Source organism: Myxine glutinosa, chromosome 3 (assembly GCF_964187855.1).
Source record: "Myxine glutinosa chromosome 3, kmMyxGlut1.1, whole genome shotgun sequence".
Lineage (NCBI taxonomy): Eukaryota > Metazoa > Chordata > Myxini > Myxiniformes > Myxinidae > Myxine > Myxine glutinosa.
In genome coordinates, this window is record NC_136263.1 from 128,549,375 (window position 1) to 128,563,664 (window position 14,290).

The window sequence follows — 14,290 nt, forward strand, 5'->3', positions numbered from 1 at the left end:
ATTCCGAATTTTTCAAGCTCTAACATCTGTGCCATAATGATTCCAACTTCAACTCAAATCAAATTATATGTGCCATTTCTTCACCTGGCATGCCTTTCCCACCTCCATTGAAACCAGAAACACCAAAAGATAGAAAGCTTTACAACTCTATGAGAAAATTAAACCGAAGAAAAAAAAATCCCGTTCACATTGACCGACTGATTCCATCAACCTTCGAGTCAAGAACATCATCCAGATTAACTTCTAGCTTTTACAGAATGATCCTGTAACCTCCTCAATATTTACACAACTTCCTCCCCCCAAAATAGGTATTTTTTTGGTTTGTTTGTTTAAAGTCTTATGATTATGTTAGTATGATTCTACATGCTGCCCTGTCTTCTAGCAACCAGTGAAATTTGTTTAAAATACCTTTAGTCGGTGCAGTATACTGTATTTTCTACCAGATAAGCGCTAGGTGTATTGCCCCTATGTTTATTATTCTTCCGCCAGATTTTCACTTCCGAAAACAAACATAAAAACAGGGCAGCAGTAGAATCATACTAACATAATCATAAGACTTTAAACAAACAAACCCCAAAAAATACCTATTTTGGGGGGCAATCCCCTCTCCCCCAACTCCATATACCTCCTAAGACCCCAATTTTTCTAATACCTTCAACAAACATTGGTACATCATGGGAGGTGAAGGTTTTGGTCAAGTATCATCGATATTGTGTGTGTAGTTTCTGAGAAGAAAGCAATTACCTATTTTGGGGGCAACCCCCCCCCCCCCATATACCCTTAAAGGGGCAGATTTTTTGAATGTCGTGAACAACTTTGATACATCACAGTTGGTGAATGTTGTGCTCAAGATTCATCGAAATTGTGTGTGTAGTTTCAGAAAAGAAAGCAAATACCTATTTTGGGGGTTAAACCTGGACCCACTTTGACTCCCCCCTCACCCCCCCCCCCGTACACCCCCGTTGACTTTGATTTTCTTAGTGCCGTGAAAAAACTTTGGTTTTATCAAAGCGGGGTTTTATCAAAGCGGGTTTTTTTATCAAAGCGGGGTTTAATCAAAACGGGGTTTAATCAAAGCGGGGTTTAATCAAAGCGGGGTTTTATCAAAGCGGGGTTTTATCAAAGCGGGGTTGTATCAAAGCGGGGTTGTATCAAAGCGGGGCTTTATCAAAGCGGGGTTTATCAAAGCGGGGTTTTATCAAAGCGGGGGTTTTATCAAAGTGGGGTTTTTTCAAAGCTGGGTTTTATCAAAGCGGGGTTTTATCAAAGCGGGGTTTTATCAAAGCGGGGTTTTATCAAAGCGGGGTTTCATCAAAGCTGGGTTTCATCAACGCGGGGTTTCATCAAAGCGGGGTTTCATCAAAGCGGGGTTTCATCAAAGCGGGGTTTCATCAAAGCAGGGTTTCATCAAAGCGGGGTTTCATCAAAGCGGGGTTTCATCAAAGCGGGGTTTCATCAAAGCGGGGTTGTATCAAAGCGGGGATTGATCAAAGCGGGGTTTTATCAAAGCGGGGTTTTATCAAAGCGGGGTTATCAAAGTGGGGTTTTGTCAAAGCGGGGTTGTGTCAAAGCAGGGTTGTGTCAAAGCGGGGTTGTGTCAAAGCGGGGTTTTATCACAGCGGGGTTTTATCAAAGCGGCGTTTTTATCAAAGCGGGGTTTTATCAAAGTGGGGATTTATCAAAGCGGGGATTTATCAAAGCGGGGTTTTATCAAAGTGGGGTTTTATCAAAGTGGGGTTTTATCAAAGTGGGGTTTTATCAAAGCGGGGTTTTATCAAAGCGGGGTTTTATCAAAGTGGGGTTTTATCAAAGCGGGGTTTATCAAAGCGGGGTTTTATCAAAGCGGAGTTTTATCAAAGCGGGGTTTATCAAAGAGGGTTTTTATCAAAGCGGGGTTTTATCAAAGCGGGGTTTTATCAAAGCTGGGTTTTATCAAAGCGGGGTTTTATCAAAGCGGGGTTTATCTAAGCGGGGTTGTATGAGAGGGGGAAGGTGGAGCAAACCGGTCATCACTGCCAGCAGTTATAAAGTGGCAGTTCTAGTTTTTAAAATTACTTTTCAAAGTGGTTTTATTTATTTAATGTCTTTCTTTCTCTTCGTGTTTGTTTCCATATTCATTTAGTTTTATTTCAGTCTCACTTCCCCTGAATTTCAACACTGAACCTTTTTCCTTTCAAAATGAGTTATTCACACACACATGCGTTCTCTGACACCTGACCCTGCTCTGACTCACACATGTCTGACTTAGTCTGACCCTACACCAACCCTTTCCCCTATCCCATTTCCCTGCTTTGCTCTGATGAAGGGGCAGCAGGTGAAGCGTCAGATTTTCCTTGCTTCTCTTGTCAGTTATCATCATCAATCAACATTTCATTTAATATTCCATCCATTTTCATAAAGTGTGTTGTGGTGAAAATCTTGCAATGAGATAATTGTAAGACAGGATGTTCATTCAGGAACAGTGTTTCTCCCAAGCATTTGGAAAAAAAAGTTATTTGAATATTATTCATTTCTTATGTGAATGACATTGTGGGTGAGCTGCGTGACTATACCAGTGGCATACTGCTCCGTCGTATCACGTTCACAATGGAAACTTACACATGAGGAAGTTACCATTTCTGAATGTATAAATTGAATTATGTACTTGTTTTTGGAGTTTTTTTATTTTGAATAATATTTTGTATTTTTTAAACATTAATTTTTTATTGAATAAATTATAAATTGAGAGTTGAATTATTTTTTTTTGGGAGCATAATATGAGGTTCAAACATCATAATTAAATTACAAACCCTTGAACGAAGGCATTATCATCAAGCTCAAAGACAACAATAAATTGGATGGTTTATCATGGTCTGTTGTGTTAGTTGATTCGTTGCGATATTCATTAGATATCATGGAGAGCGATAAAGTTATTGGAGCATGGAATGAAGGTATTGGAAAGGGTGTTGGAGAGGAGGATAAGGAAGAAAGTGAAGATTGACGAAATGCAGTTTGGATTTATGCCAGGAAGAGGAACGATAGACGCACTTTTTATTGTGAGGCAGTTGCAGGAGAAGTACATGGAGAAGAGGAAGAAGTTGTTTCTTGGGTTTGTTGATCTGGAGAAAGCATTCAATAGGGTTCCACACGAAGTCGTGACATGGGCATTGAGGAAGTTAGGAGTGGAGGAATGGTTGATCAGAGTAGTGATGGCAATGTACAAAAGAGCACGCACAGTTGTAAGGACGAAGGACGGGGAACAGTGGTGAGTTTGAGGTGAAGGTGGGAGTGCATCAGGGGTCGGTACTAAGTCCACTACTATTTGTAGCTGTGATGGAGGTGCTGGCTCAGAACGTAAAGCAGGATTTACCGTGGGAGTTGTTGTATGCAGATGATCTGGTGTTGATTGCGGAAAGTATGGATGGACTGAAGGAAAAGATGAACAAGTGGAAAGAATGCATGGAGCAAAAAGGTCTGAAGGTGAATATCGGAAAGACGAAGGTAATGGCAAGGGGTAAAGCATGTGGTGAGGTGGAAGGAACTGGAAAGTGGCCGAGTGCTGTGTGCAGGAAGGGTGTCAGAGTGAAGTCCATTCAATGTACAATGTGCGCTGAGTGGGTTCATCAAAAATGTAGTGGTTTGAGAGGGTCATTAACCAGTGTGGCAGCAACATTCAAGTGTAAGGTGTGCACAGAGGGAACTGCAGATGGAAGAAATGTTGAGTTGGATCTTGGAGACGGCGTGAAGCTGGAAGGTGTGAAAACATTTTGCTACCTCGGAGACATGGTGAATGGAGAAGGTGGATCAGACTCGGCAATGGTTGCTCGAGTGAGATGTGCATGGAAGAAGTTTCGGGAACTGAGTGGCATGCTGATGAGGAGGGGAGTGTCGTTGAAGCTGAAGGGAAAAGTGTATGCTGCATGTGTGAGAAGTGTTATGATTTATGGGAGCGAGACATGGTTAATGAATGTAGAGCAGCAACGAAGGCTGGAAAGGGTGGAAATGCGAATGGTTCGGTGGATGTGTGGAGTATCGTTGAGAGAGAGGAAGACAAATGATGAATTGCGAAAGATGATGGGAATAGAGCCTGTGATTGATGCTGAGAAGAGGAACACGTTGAGATGGTTTGGTCATGTGTTGAGGAAGGATGAAAGTGACTGGTTGAGAAGAGTTATGGACATGAATGTAGAAGGAAGTAGAGGACGGGGAAGACCGAGAAAGATTTGGCTAAAGATGGTGGAAGAAGAAATGCGGGCAAGGGGGTTAACAAGGAGAGATGCAGAAAATAGGGAAAAATGGAGAAGATTGTCATGGGGACCGCAAGGCTAACCCCCGCTCTTGCAGGGAAAATGGCCTTAAAATGCCTGTTGTGTTGTTGTTGTATCATGGTCTGTTGTGCTTCACATAAGATTGCAGTAATCAGTACATTGGGAAAACTGGCCAGAGGTATTCTGTGAGATTTCACGAGTGTGAGGACAGAACCAAAGACTGAGATGTTCTTCGTGCTTTGGAACCGTAAGTCTGATTGTCAGGCATTATTTCGACATTGGAAATTGAACTGAAATAATGGATTTGACCTCAAGAACATATACACAGATGGCTAAAATTGGAAGTCTGGCATAATATACTAGCCCAGGACTGACTTTCTGGGCACAGTAGCTTTACCCAGACCTTATCATGGACTGATAGTGAGACTAGAAACAAGAGCAGCACTTTGATGAGTAAAGATGATTATTTTGTGAAGATGGCTAATACAACAAGTAAGAATTTCCATTGTTTTCTCAATTTACAATAATCTGTTTTCATCATGAAATGGTTTGCTGGAATCTTGATCCCAACTGGGCAGAACAGTGACAGTTATCCACCTAGCCGACATTCCTCTCCCAACATTTTCATTCTCGTTCTTGCCCATATCTTTCTATTCCTCTTGAAGGGTTTATTTTTGTTTTTTGCATCTGGGCACACAGGAAAGGCATAGTCGGATGAAAGCAATCCTGTGCCTGAAACGCTTGACTTTCAGAGCCATCACTTCTTTATAGCCCTTCCACCCCACCCAACACAACCCCTCTTGCAGCCGAAGACTGGAGGCATTATGTTTTCAGGTCCATCCAGCTGTTCACCAGCGTTCATGCATTTTTGTGTTTCTCCGTCCATAAGTTCATCCTTCATCTCTATTTTGTACCATTAAAACTTGTGAATTATGGAAGGGGGTTAAACCAACTTAGGACATGTATGGAATGTAAGACATTGATTGACTCGTGAGAATCTGGGTTCAAAAGGTCAAAGGTCGACTTTGACCTGGTGTTGGCTTAACGGTTAGGGTGCTGGCTTGGGATCCGAGGATCCTGAGTTTGAATCCTGGTCGATCGTTGAATTAATGCAAGGGGGGTTGACTCAGCCTGTCATCCTCCCGAGGTCGGCAAATTGAGTACCAGCTCACTCGTAATTGGGGCACTGAATCAGTGGCACAAATGCGCTTCCAGAAAAATGATGCAACCAGCAGCCACGGGCTGCATACGAAACAACAACAACCATAACTTGTGAACCACCGAAGAGATTTCGACCAAACATTGCACGTGTAAGTGTAGACTGTAATCAATATAAATAACATGCTTATTGCTTATTCAGTCTGTTTGTCTGTATTTCTAACAATTTTCTCTTTAAATACTCAACAAGGGGCCAAGAAACCCAGACAATTATGAAGGTCTTTTTCCAAGGAGTTGTAATTGTATATACTGTTGTCTTGTCTTGTCTTGTCTTGTCACTGAACTACTCCATCAAACTTTTGTGAAATCGTACCAAACTTCTGGTATGCAACTATCTCTCCGGTGGGTATGTCCGAAGGGTATTTCTTTTTGAAAAAAAAAATATATATATATATATAAAGAATTTGAAAAAGGTTTTGATTTTTATTTATTTATTTTTTTTACTTATATCTTCAACTTCATTTGTTAAATGTAATATCAGGTAATTCACAAATACATTGTGCAAAATAATTGTTTGTATTATGATTGGTGTAAACCATGACAAAACAACAACTCAGGCACAGTCATCTATCTATATATCTACACATGTGGGCAGTGTCTGTGTTGTCACTGAACTACTTACTCCCTCAAACGTTTGTTTTCGTGGTTGTGAAGTGTTTTTAATAAAGTGGTGGTGAAGTGTTTTGAATTACGTGGTGGTGAGGTGTTTTGAATCACGTGATGGTGAGGTGTTTTGAATCACGTGGTGGTGAGGAGTTTTGAATTACGTGGTGGTGAGGAGTTTTGAATTACGTGGTGGTGAGGTGTTTTGAATCACGTGGTGGTGAGGTGTTTTGAATCACGTGGTGGTGAGGTGTTTTGAATTACGTGGTGGAGAGGTGTCTTGAATTATGTGGTGGTAAGGTGTTTTTAATTTTGAGGTGGTGAGGTGTTTTTAATTACGTGGTGTTGAGGTGTTTTTGAATTGCATGGTCATGAGGTGTTTTTAATTACGTGGTGTTGAGGTGTTTTGCATTACGTGGTGAGGTGTTTTGAATTATGTGGTGGTAAGGTGTTTTTAATTTCGTGGTGGTGAGGTGTTTTTAATTACGTGGTGTTGAGGTGTTTTTGAATTGCATGGGGGTGAGGTGTTTTAAATTACGTGGAGTTGAGGTGTTTTAAATTACGTTGTGATGAGGTGTTTTGAATTACATGGTGGTGAGGTATTTTTAATTTTGTGGTGGTGAGGTGTTTTTCATTAGGTGGTGGTGAGGTGTTTTTCATGACGTGGTGGTGAGGCGTTTTTAATTACGTGGTGGTTAGGTGTTTTTAATTACATGGTGGTGAGGTGTTTTAACTTACGTGGTGTTGAGGTGTTTTGAATTACATGGTGGTGAGGTGTTTTTAATTTTGTGGTGGTGAGATGTTTTTCATGACGTGGTGGTGAGGCGTTTTTCATTAAATGGTGGTGAGGTGTTTTTAATTACGTGGTGGTGAGGTGTTTAAAAATACATGGTGGTGAGGTGTTTAAATTACATGGTGTTGAGGTGTTTTAAATTATGTGGTGATGAGGTGTTTTGAATTACATGGTGGTGAGGTATTTTTAATTTTGTTGTGGTGAGGTGTTTTTCATTACATGGTGGTGAGGTGTTTTAATTACGTGGTGGTGAGGTGTTTTTAATTACGTGGTGGTGAGGTGTTTTTAATTACGTGGTGGTGAGGTGTTTTTAATTACGTCGTGGTGAGGTGTTTTTAATTACGTGTTGGCGAGGTGTTTTTAATTACATGGTGGTGAGGTGTTTTTAATTACGTGGTGGTGAGGTGTTTTTAATTACGTGGTGGTGTTGTGTTTTTAATTATGTGGTGGTGAGGTGTTTTTAATTATGTGTTGTTGAGGTGGTTTTAATTACGTTTTGGTGAGGTGTTTTTAATTACGTGGCGGTGAGGTGTTTTTAATTATGTGTTGGTGAGGTGTTTTTAATTACGTGTTGGTGAGATGTTTTTAATGACGTGTTGGTGACATGTTTTTAATGACGTGTTGGTGAGGTGTTTTTAATTACATGTTGGTGAAATGTTTTTAATTATGTGGTGTTGAGGTGTTTTTAATTGCATGGTTGTGAGGAGTTTTGAATTACGTGGTGGTGAGGTGTTTTGAATTACGTGGTGGTGAGGTGTTTTGAATTACATAGTGGTGAGATGTTTTTAGCTACGTGTTGGTGAGGTGTTTTGAATTACGTGGTGGTGAGGTGTTTTGAATTATGTGGTGGTGATGTGTTTTGAATTACGTGGTGGTGAGGTGTTTTTAATTACGTGGTGGTGAGGTGTTTTTAATTACATGTTAGTGAGGTGTTTTTAATTACGTGTTGGTGAGGTGTTTTTAATTACGTGGTGGTGAGGTGTTTTGAATTACATGGTGGTGATGTGTTTTTAATTATGTGGTGTTGAGGTGTTTTCAATTACATGGTGGTGAGGTGTTTTTAATTACGTGGTGGTGGGGTGTTTTTAATTGTGTGGTGTTGAGGTGTTTTTAATTGCATGGTGGTGAGGTGTTTTTAATCACGTTGTTGTGAGGGGTTTTTAATTACATGGTGGTGAGGTGTTTTGAATTACATGGTGCTGGTGATGTGTGTTGAATTACATGGTGGTGAGGTGTTTGTAATTATGTGGTGGTGTTGTGTTTTTAATTATGTGGTGGTGAGGTGTTTTTAATTATGCGGTGGTGAGTTGTTTTTAATTACGTTTTGGTGAGGTTTTTAATTACGTGGTGGTTAGGTGTTTTAATAACGTGTTGATGAGGTATTTTAATTACGTGTTGGTGAGGTATTTTTAATAATGTGTTGTTGAGGTGTTTTTAATTACGTGTTGGTGAGGTGTTTTTAATGACGTGGTGTTGAGGTTTTTTTTGCGTGGTGGTGAGGTTTTTAATTACGTGGTGGTGAGGTGTTTTGAATTACGTGGTGGTGAGGTGTTTTTAATTTTGTGGTGGTGAGGTGTTTTTCATTACGTGGTGGTGAGGTGTGTTGAATTATATGGTGGTGAAGTGTTTTTAATTACATGGTGGTGAGGTGTTTTAATTACGTGGTGGTGAGGTGTTTTTAATTTTGTGGTGGTGAGGTGTTTTCATGACATGGTGGTCAGGTGTTTTTTAATTACGTGGTGGTGAGGTGTTTTCATTTACATGGTGGTGAGGTGTTTTTAATTATGTGGTGGTGTTGTGTTTTTAATTACATGGTGGTGGGGTGTTTTTAATTGTGTGGTGTTGAGGTGTTTTTAATTGCGTGGTGGTGAGGTGTTTTTAATTACGTTGTTGTGGGGTGTTTTTAATTCCATGGTGGTGAGGTTTTTTGAATTACGTGGTGGTGTTGTGCTTTTAATTACATGGTGGTGAGGTGTTTTTAATTACATGGTGGTGAGGTGTTTTAATTACATGGTGTTGAGGTTTTTTATTGTGTGGTGGTGAGGTGTTTTTAATTACGTGGTGGTGAGGTGTTTTGAATTACGTGGTGATGAGGTGTTTTGAATTACGTGGTGGTGAGGTGTTTTTAATTTTGTGGTGGTGAGGTGTTTTTCATTATGTGGTGGTGTTTTTAATTACGTGGTGGTGAGGTGTTTTTAATTATGTGTTGGTGAGGTGTTTTTAATTACGTGGTGGTGAGGTGTTTTGAATTACGTGGTGGTGAGGTGTTTTGAATTACGTGGTGTTGAGGTGTTTTGAATTACGTGGCGGTGATGTGTTTTGAATTACGTGTTTGTGAGGTGTTTTGAATTACGTGGTTGTGAGGTGTTTTTAATTACATGGTGGTGATGTGTGTTGAATTATGTGGTGGTGAGGTGTTTTTAATTACATGGGTGTGAGGTGTTTTTAATGACGTGGTGTTGTAGTGTTTTTAATTACGTGTTGGTGAGGCGTTTTTAATTACGTGTTGGTGAGGCGTTTTTAATTACGTGTTGGTGAGGCGTTTTTAATTACGTGTTGGTGAGGTGTTTTTAATTACGTGTTGGTGAGGTGTTTTTAATTACGTGTTGGTGAGGTGTTTTTAATTACGTGGTGTTGAGGTGTTTTTTTGCGTGGTGGTGAGGTGTTTTTAATTACGTGGTGGTGAGGTGTTTTTTATTGCATGGTTGTGAGGTGTTTTTAATTGCATGGTGGTGAGGTGTTTTGAATTACGTGGTGGTGAGGTGTTTTGAATTATGTGGTGGTGAGGTGTTTCTAATTACGTTGTGGTAAGGTGTTTTTAATTTCGTGTTGGTGAGATGTTTTTAATTACGTGGTTTTGAGGTGTTTTGAATGGCGTGGTGTTGAGGTGTTTTTGAATTGCATGGTGGTGAGGTGTTTTTAATTACGTGGTGTTGAGGTGTTTTTAATTACATGTTGGTGAGGTGTTTTTAATTACATGCTGGTGAGGTGTTTTTAATGACGTGTTGGTGAGGTGTTTTTAATTACGTGTTGGTGAAATGTTTTTAATTATGTGGTATTGAGGTGTTTTTAATTGCGTGGTTGTGAGGATTTGAATTACCTGGTGGTGAGGCGTTTTGAATTACGTGGTGGTGAGGAGTTTTGAATTACGTGGTGGTGAGGTGTTTTGAATTACATAGGGGTGAGATGTTTTTAGTTACGTGTTGGTGAGGTGTTTTTAATTAAATGTTGGTGAGGTGTTTTTAATGACGTGTTGGTGAGGTGTTTTTAATTACGTGTTGGTGAAATGTTTTTAATTATGTGGTATTGAGGTGTTTTTAATTGCGTGGTTGTGAGGCGTTTTGAATAACGTGGTGGTGAGGTGTTTTTAATTATGTGTTGGTGAGGTGTTTTTAATTACGTGGTGGTGAGGTGTTTTTAATTACGTGGTGGTGAGGTGTTTTGAATAACGTGGTGGTGATGTGTTTTGAATTACGTGGTGGTGAGGTGTTTTGAATTATGTGGTGGTGAGGTGTTTTAATTACGTGGTGGTGAGGTGTTTTTAATTTTGTGGTGGTGAGGTGTTTTTCATGACATGGTGGTCAGGTGTTTTTAATTACGTGGTGGTGAGGTGTTTTTAATTACGTGGTGGTGAGGTGTTTTTAATTACTTGGTGGTGAGGTGTTTTTAATTACGTCGTGGTGAGGTGTTTTTAATTACGTGGTGGTGAGGTGTTTTTAATTACATGGTGGTGAGGTGTTTTTAATTACGTGGTGGTGAGGTGTTTTTAATTACGTGTTGGTGAGGTGTTTATAATTACGTGTTGGTGAGGTGTTTTTAATTACATGCTGGTGAGGTGTTTTTAATGACGTGTTGGTGAAATGTTTTTAATTATGTGGTATTGAGGTGTTTTTAATTGCGTGGTTGTGAGGAGTTTTGAATTACCTGGTTGTGAGGAGTTTTGAATTACGTGGTGGTGAGGAGTTTTGAATTATGTGGTGGTGAGGTGTTTTGAATTACATAGTGGTGAGATGTTTTTAGTTACGTGTTGGTGAGGTTTTTTGAATTATGTGGTGGTGAGGTGTTTTGAATTACGTGGTGGTGATGTGTTTTGAATTACGTGTTGGTGAGGTGTTTTTAATTACGTGGTGGTGAGGTGTTTTTAATTATGTGTTAGTGAGGTGTTTTTAATTTGGTGGTGGTGAGGTGTTTTTTAATTACGTGGTGGTGAGGTGTTTTCATTTACATGGTGGTGAGGTGTTTTTAATTATGTGGTGGTGTTGTGTTTTTAATTACATGGTGGTGATGTGTTTTTAATTGTGTGGTGTTGAGGTGTTTTTAATTGCGTGGTGGTGAGGTGTTTTTAATGACGTTGTTGTGGGGTGTTTTTAATTCCATGGTGGTGAGGTTTTTTGAATTACGTGGTGGTGTTGTGCTTTTAATTACGTGGTGGTGAGGTGTTTTTCATTACGTGGTGGTGAGGTGTGTTGAATTATATGGTGGTGAAGTGTTTTTAATTACATGGTGGTGAGGTGTTTTTAATTACGTGGTGGTGTTTTTATTTACGTGGTGCTGAGGTGTTTTTAATTATGTGTTGGTGAGGTGTTTTAATTACGTGGTGGTGAGGTGTTTTGAATTACGTGGTGGTGAGGTGTTTTGAATTATGTGGTGGTGATGTGTTTTGAATTACGTGGTGGTGAGGTGTTTTGAATTACGTGGTGGTGAGGTGTTTTGAATTACGTGGTGGTGAGGTGTTTTTAATTTTGTGGTGGTGAGGTGTTTTTCATGACATGGTGGTCAGGTGTTTTTAATTACGTGGTGGTGAGGTGTTTTGAATTACATGGTGGTGATGTGTTTTGAATTATGTGGTGGTGAGGTGTTTTTAATTACATGGTGGTGAGGTGTTTTTAATTACATGGAGGTGAGGTGTTTTTAATTACGTGTTGGTGAGGTGTTTTAATTACATGTTGGTGAGGTGTTTTTAATTACGTGGTGGTGAGGTGTTTTTAATTTGGTGGTGGTGAGGTGTTCTTTAATTATGTGCTGGTGAGGTGTTTTCAATTACAAGGTGGTGAGGTGTTTTTAATTATGTGGTGGTGTTGTGTTTTTAATTACATGGTGGTGACGTGTTTTTAATTGTGTGGTGTTGAGGTGTTTTTAATTGTGTGGTGGTGAGGTGTTTTTAATTACGTTGTTGTGAGGTGTTTTGAATTACATGGTGGTGAGGTGTTTTGAATTAAGTGGTGGTGAGGTGTTTTTAATGACGTGGTGGTGGTCATGTGTGTTGAATTACATGGTGGTGAGGTGTTTTTAATTACGTGGTGGTGTTGTGTTTTTAATTACGTGGTGGTGAGGTGTTTTTAATTACGTGGTGGTGAGTTGTTTTTAATTACGTTTTGGTGAGGTGTTTTTAATTACGTGGTGGTGAGGTGTTTTTAATTACGTGTTGGTGAGGTGTTTTAATTACGTGTTGGTGAGCTGTTTTTAATAATGTGTTGTTGAGGTGTTTTTAATTACGTGTTGGTGAGGTGTTTTTAATTACGTGGTGTTGAGGTTTTTTATTGCGTGGTGGTGAGGTGTTTTTAATTATGTGGTGGTGAGGTGTTTTGAATTACGTGGTGGTGAGGTGTTTTTAATTTTGTGGTGGTGAGGTGTTTTTCCTTACGTGGTGGTGAGGTGTGTTGAATTATATGGTGGTGAGGTGTTTTCAATTACATGGTGGTGAGGTGTTTTTAATTATGTGGTGGTGTTTTTATTTACGTGGTGGTGAGGTGTTTTTAATTATGTGTTGGTGAGGTGTTTTTATTTACATGGTGGTGAGGTGTTTTTAATTACATGGTGGTGAGGTGTTTTTAATTACGTTTTGGTGAGGTTTTTAATTATGTGGTGGTGAGGTGTTTTAATAACGTGTTGGTGAGGTATTTTAATTATGTGTTGGTGAGGTATTTTTTAATAATGTGTTGTTGAGGTGTTTTTAATTATGTGTTGGTGAGGTGTTTTTAATTATGTGGAGGTGAGGTGTTTTTAATTACGTGTTGGTGAGGTGTTTTTAATTACGTGTTGGTGAGGTGTTTTTAATTACGTGGTGGTGAGGTGTTTTTAATTTGGTGGTGGTGAGGTGCTTTTTAATTATGTGGTGGTGAGGTGTTTTCAATTACATGGTGGTGAGGTGTTTTTAATTATGTGGTGGTGTTGTGTTTTTAATTACATGGTGGTGAGGTGTTTTTAATTGTGTGGTGGTGAGGTGTTTTTAATTACGTTGTTGTGAGGTGTTTTTAATTACATGGTGGTGAGGTGTTTTGAATTACGTGGTGGTGAGGTGTTTTTAATTATGTGGTGGTGGTGATGTGTGTTGAATTACATGGTGGTGAGGTGTTTTAATTACGTGTTGGTGAGCTGTTTTTAATAATGTGTTGTTGAGGTGTTTTTAAATACGTGTTGGTGAGGTGTTTTTAATTACGTGGTGTTGATGTTTTTATTGCGTGGTGGTGAGGTGTTTTTCCTTATGTGGTAGTGAGGTGTGTTGAATTATATGGTGGTGAGGTGTTTTTAATTACATGGTGGTGAGGTGTTTTTAATTATGTGGTGGTGTTTTTATTTACGTGGTGGTGAGGTGTTTTTAATTATGTGTTGGTGAGGTGTTTTTAATTACGTGGTGGTGAGGTGTTTTGAATTACATGGTGGTGAGGTGTTTTGAATAACGTGGTGGTGATGTGTTTTGAATTACGTGGTGGTGAGGTGTTTTGAATTACGTGGTGGTGAGGTGTTTTAATTACGTGGTGGTGAGGTGTTTTTAATTTTGTGGTGGTGAGGTGTTTTTCATGACATGGTGGTCAGGTGTTTTTAATTACGTAGTGGTGAGGTGTTTTTAATTACGTGGTGGTGAGGTGTTTTTAATTACGTGGTGGTGAGGTGTTTTTAATTACGTGTTGGTGAGGTGTTTTAATTACGTGTTGGTGAGCTGTTTTTAATCATGTGTTGTTGAGGTGTTTTTAATTACGTGTTGGTGAGGTGTTTTTAATTAGGTGGTGTTGAGGTTTTTTATTGCGTGGTGGTGAGGGTTTTTCCTTATGTGGTAGTGAGGTGTGTTGAATTATATGGTGGTGAGGTGTTTTTAATTATGTGATGGTGTTTTTATTTTCGTGGTGGTGAGGTGTTTTTAATTATGTGTTGGTGAGGTGTTTTTAATTACGTGGTGGTGAGGTGTTTTGAATTACATGGTGGTGAGGTGTTTTGAATAACGTGGTGGTGATGTGTTTTGAATTAGATGGTGGTGAGGTGTTTTGAATTACGTGGTGGTGAGGTGTTTTAATTATGTGGTGGTGAGGTGTTTTTAATTTTGTGGTCGTGAGGTGTTTTTCATGACATGGTGGTCAGGTGTTTTTAATTACATGGGTGTGAGGTGTTTTTAATGACGTGGTGTTGTAGTGTTTTTAATTACGTGTTGGTG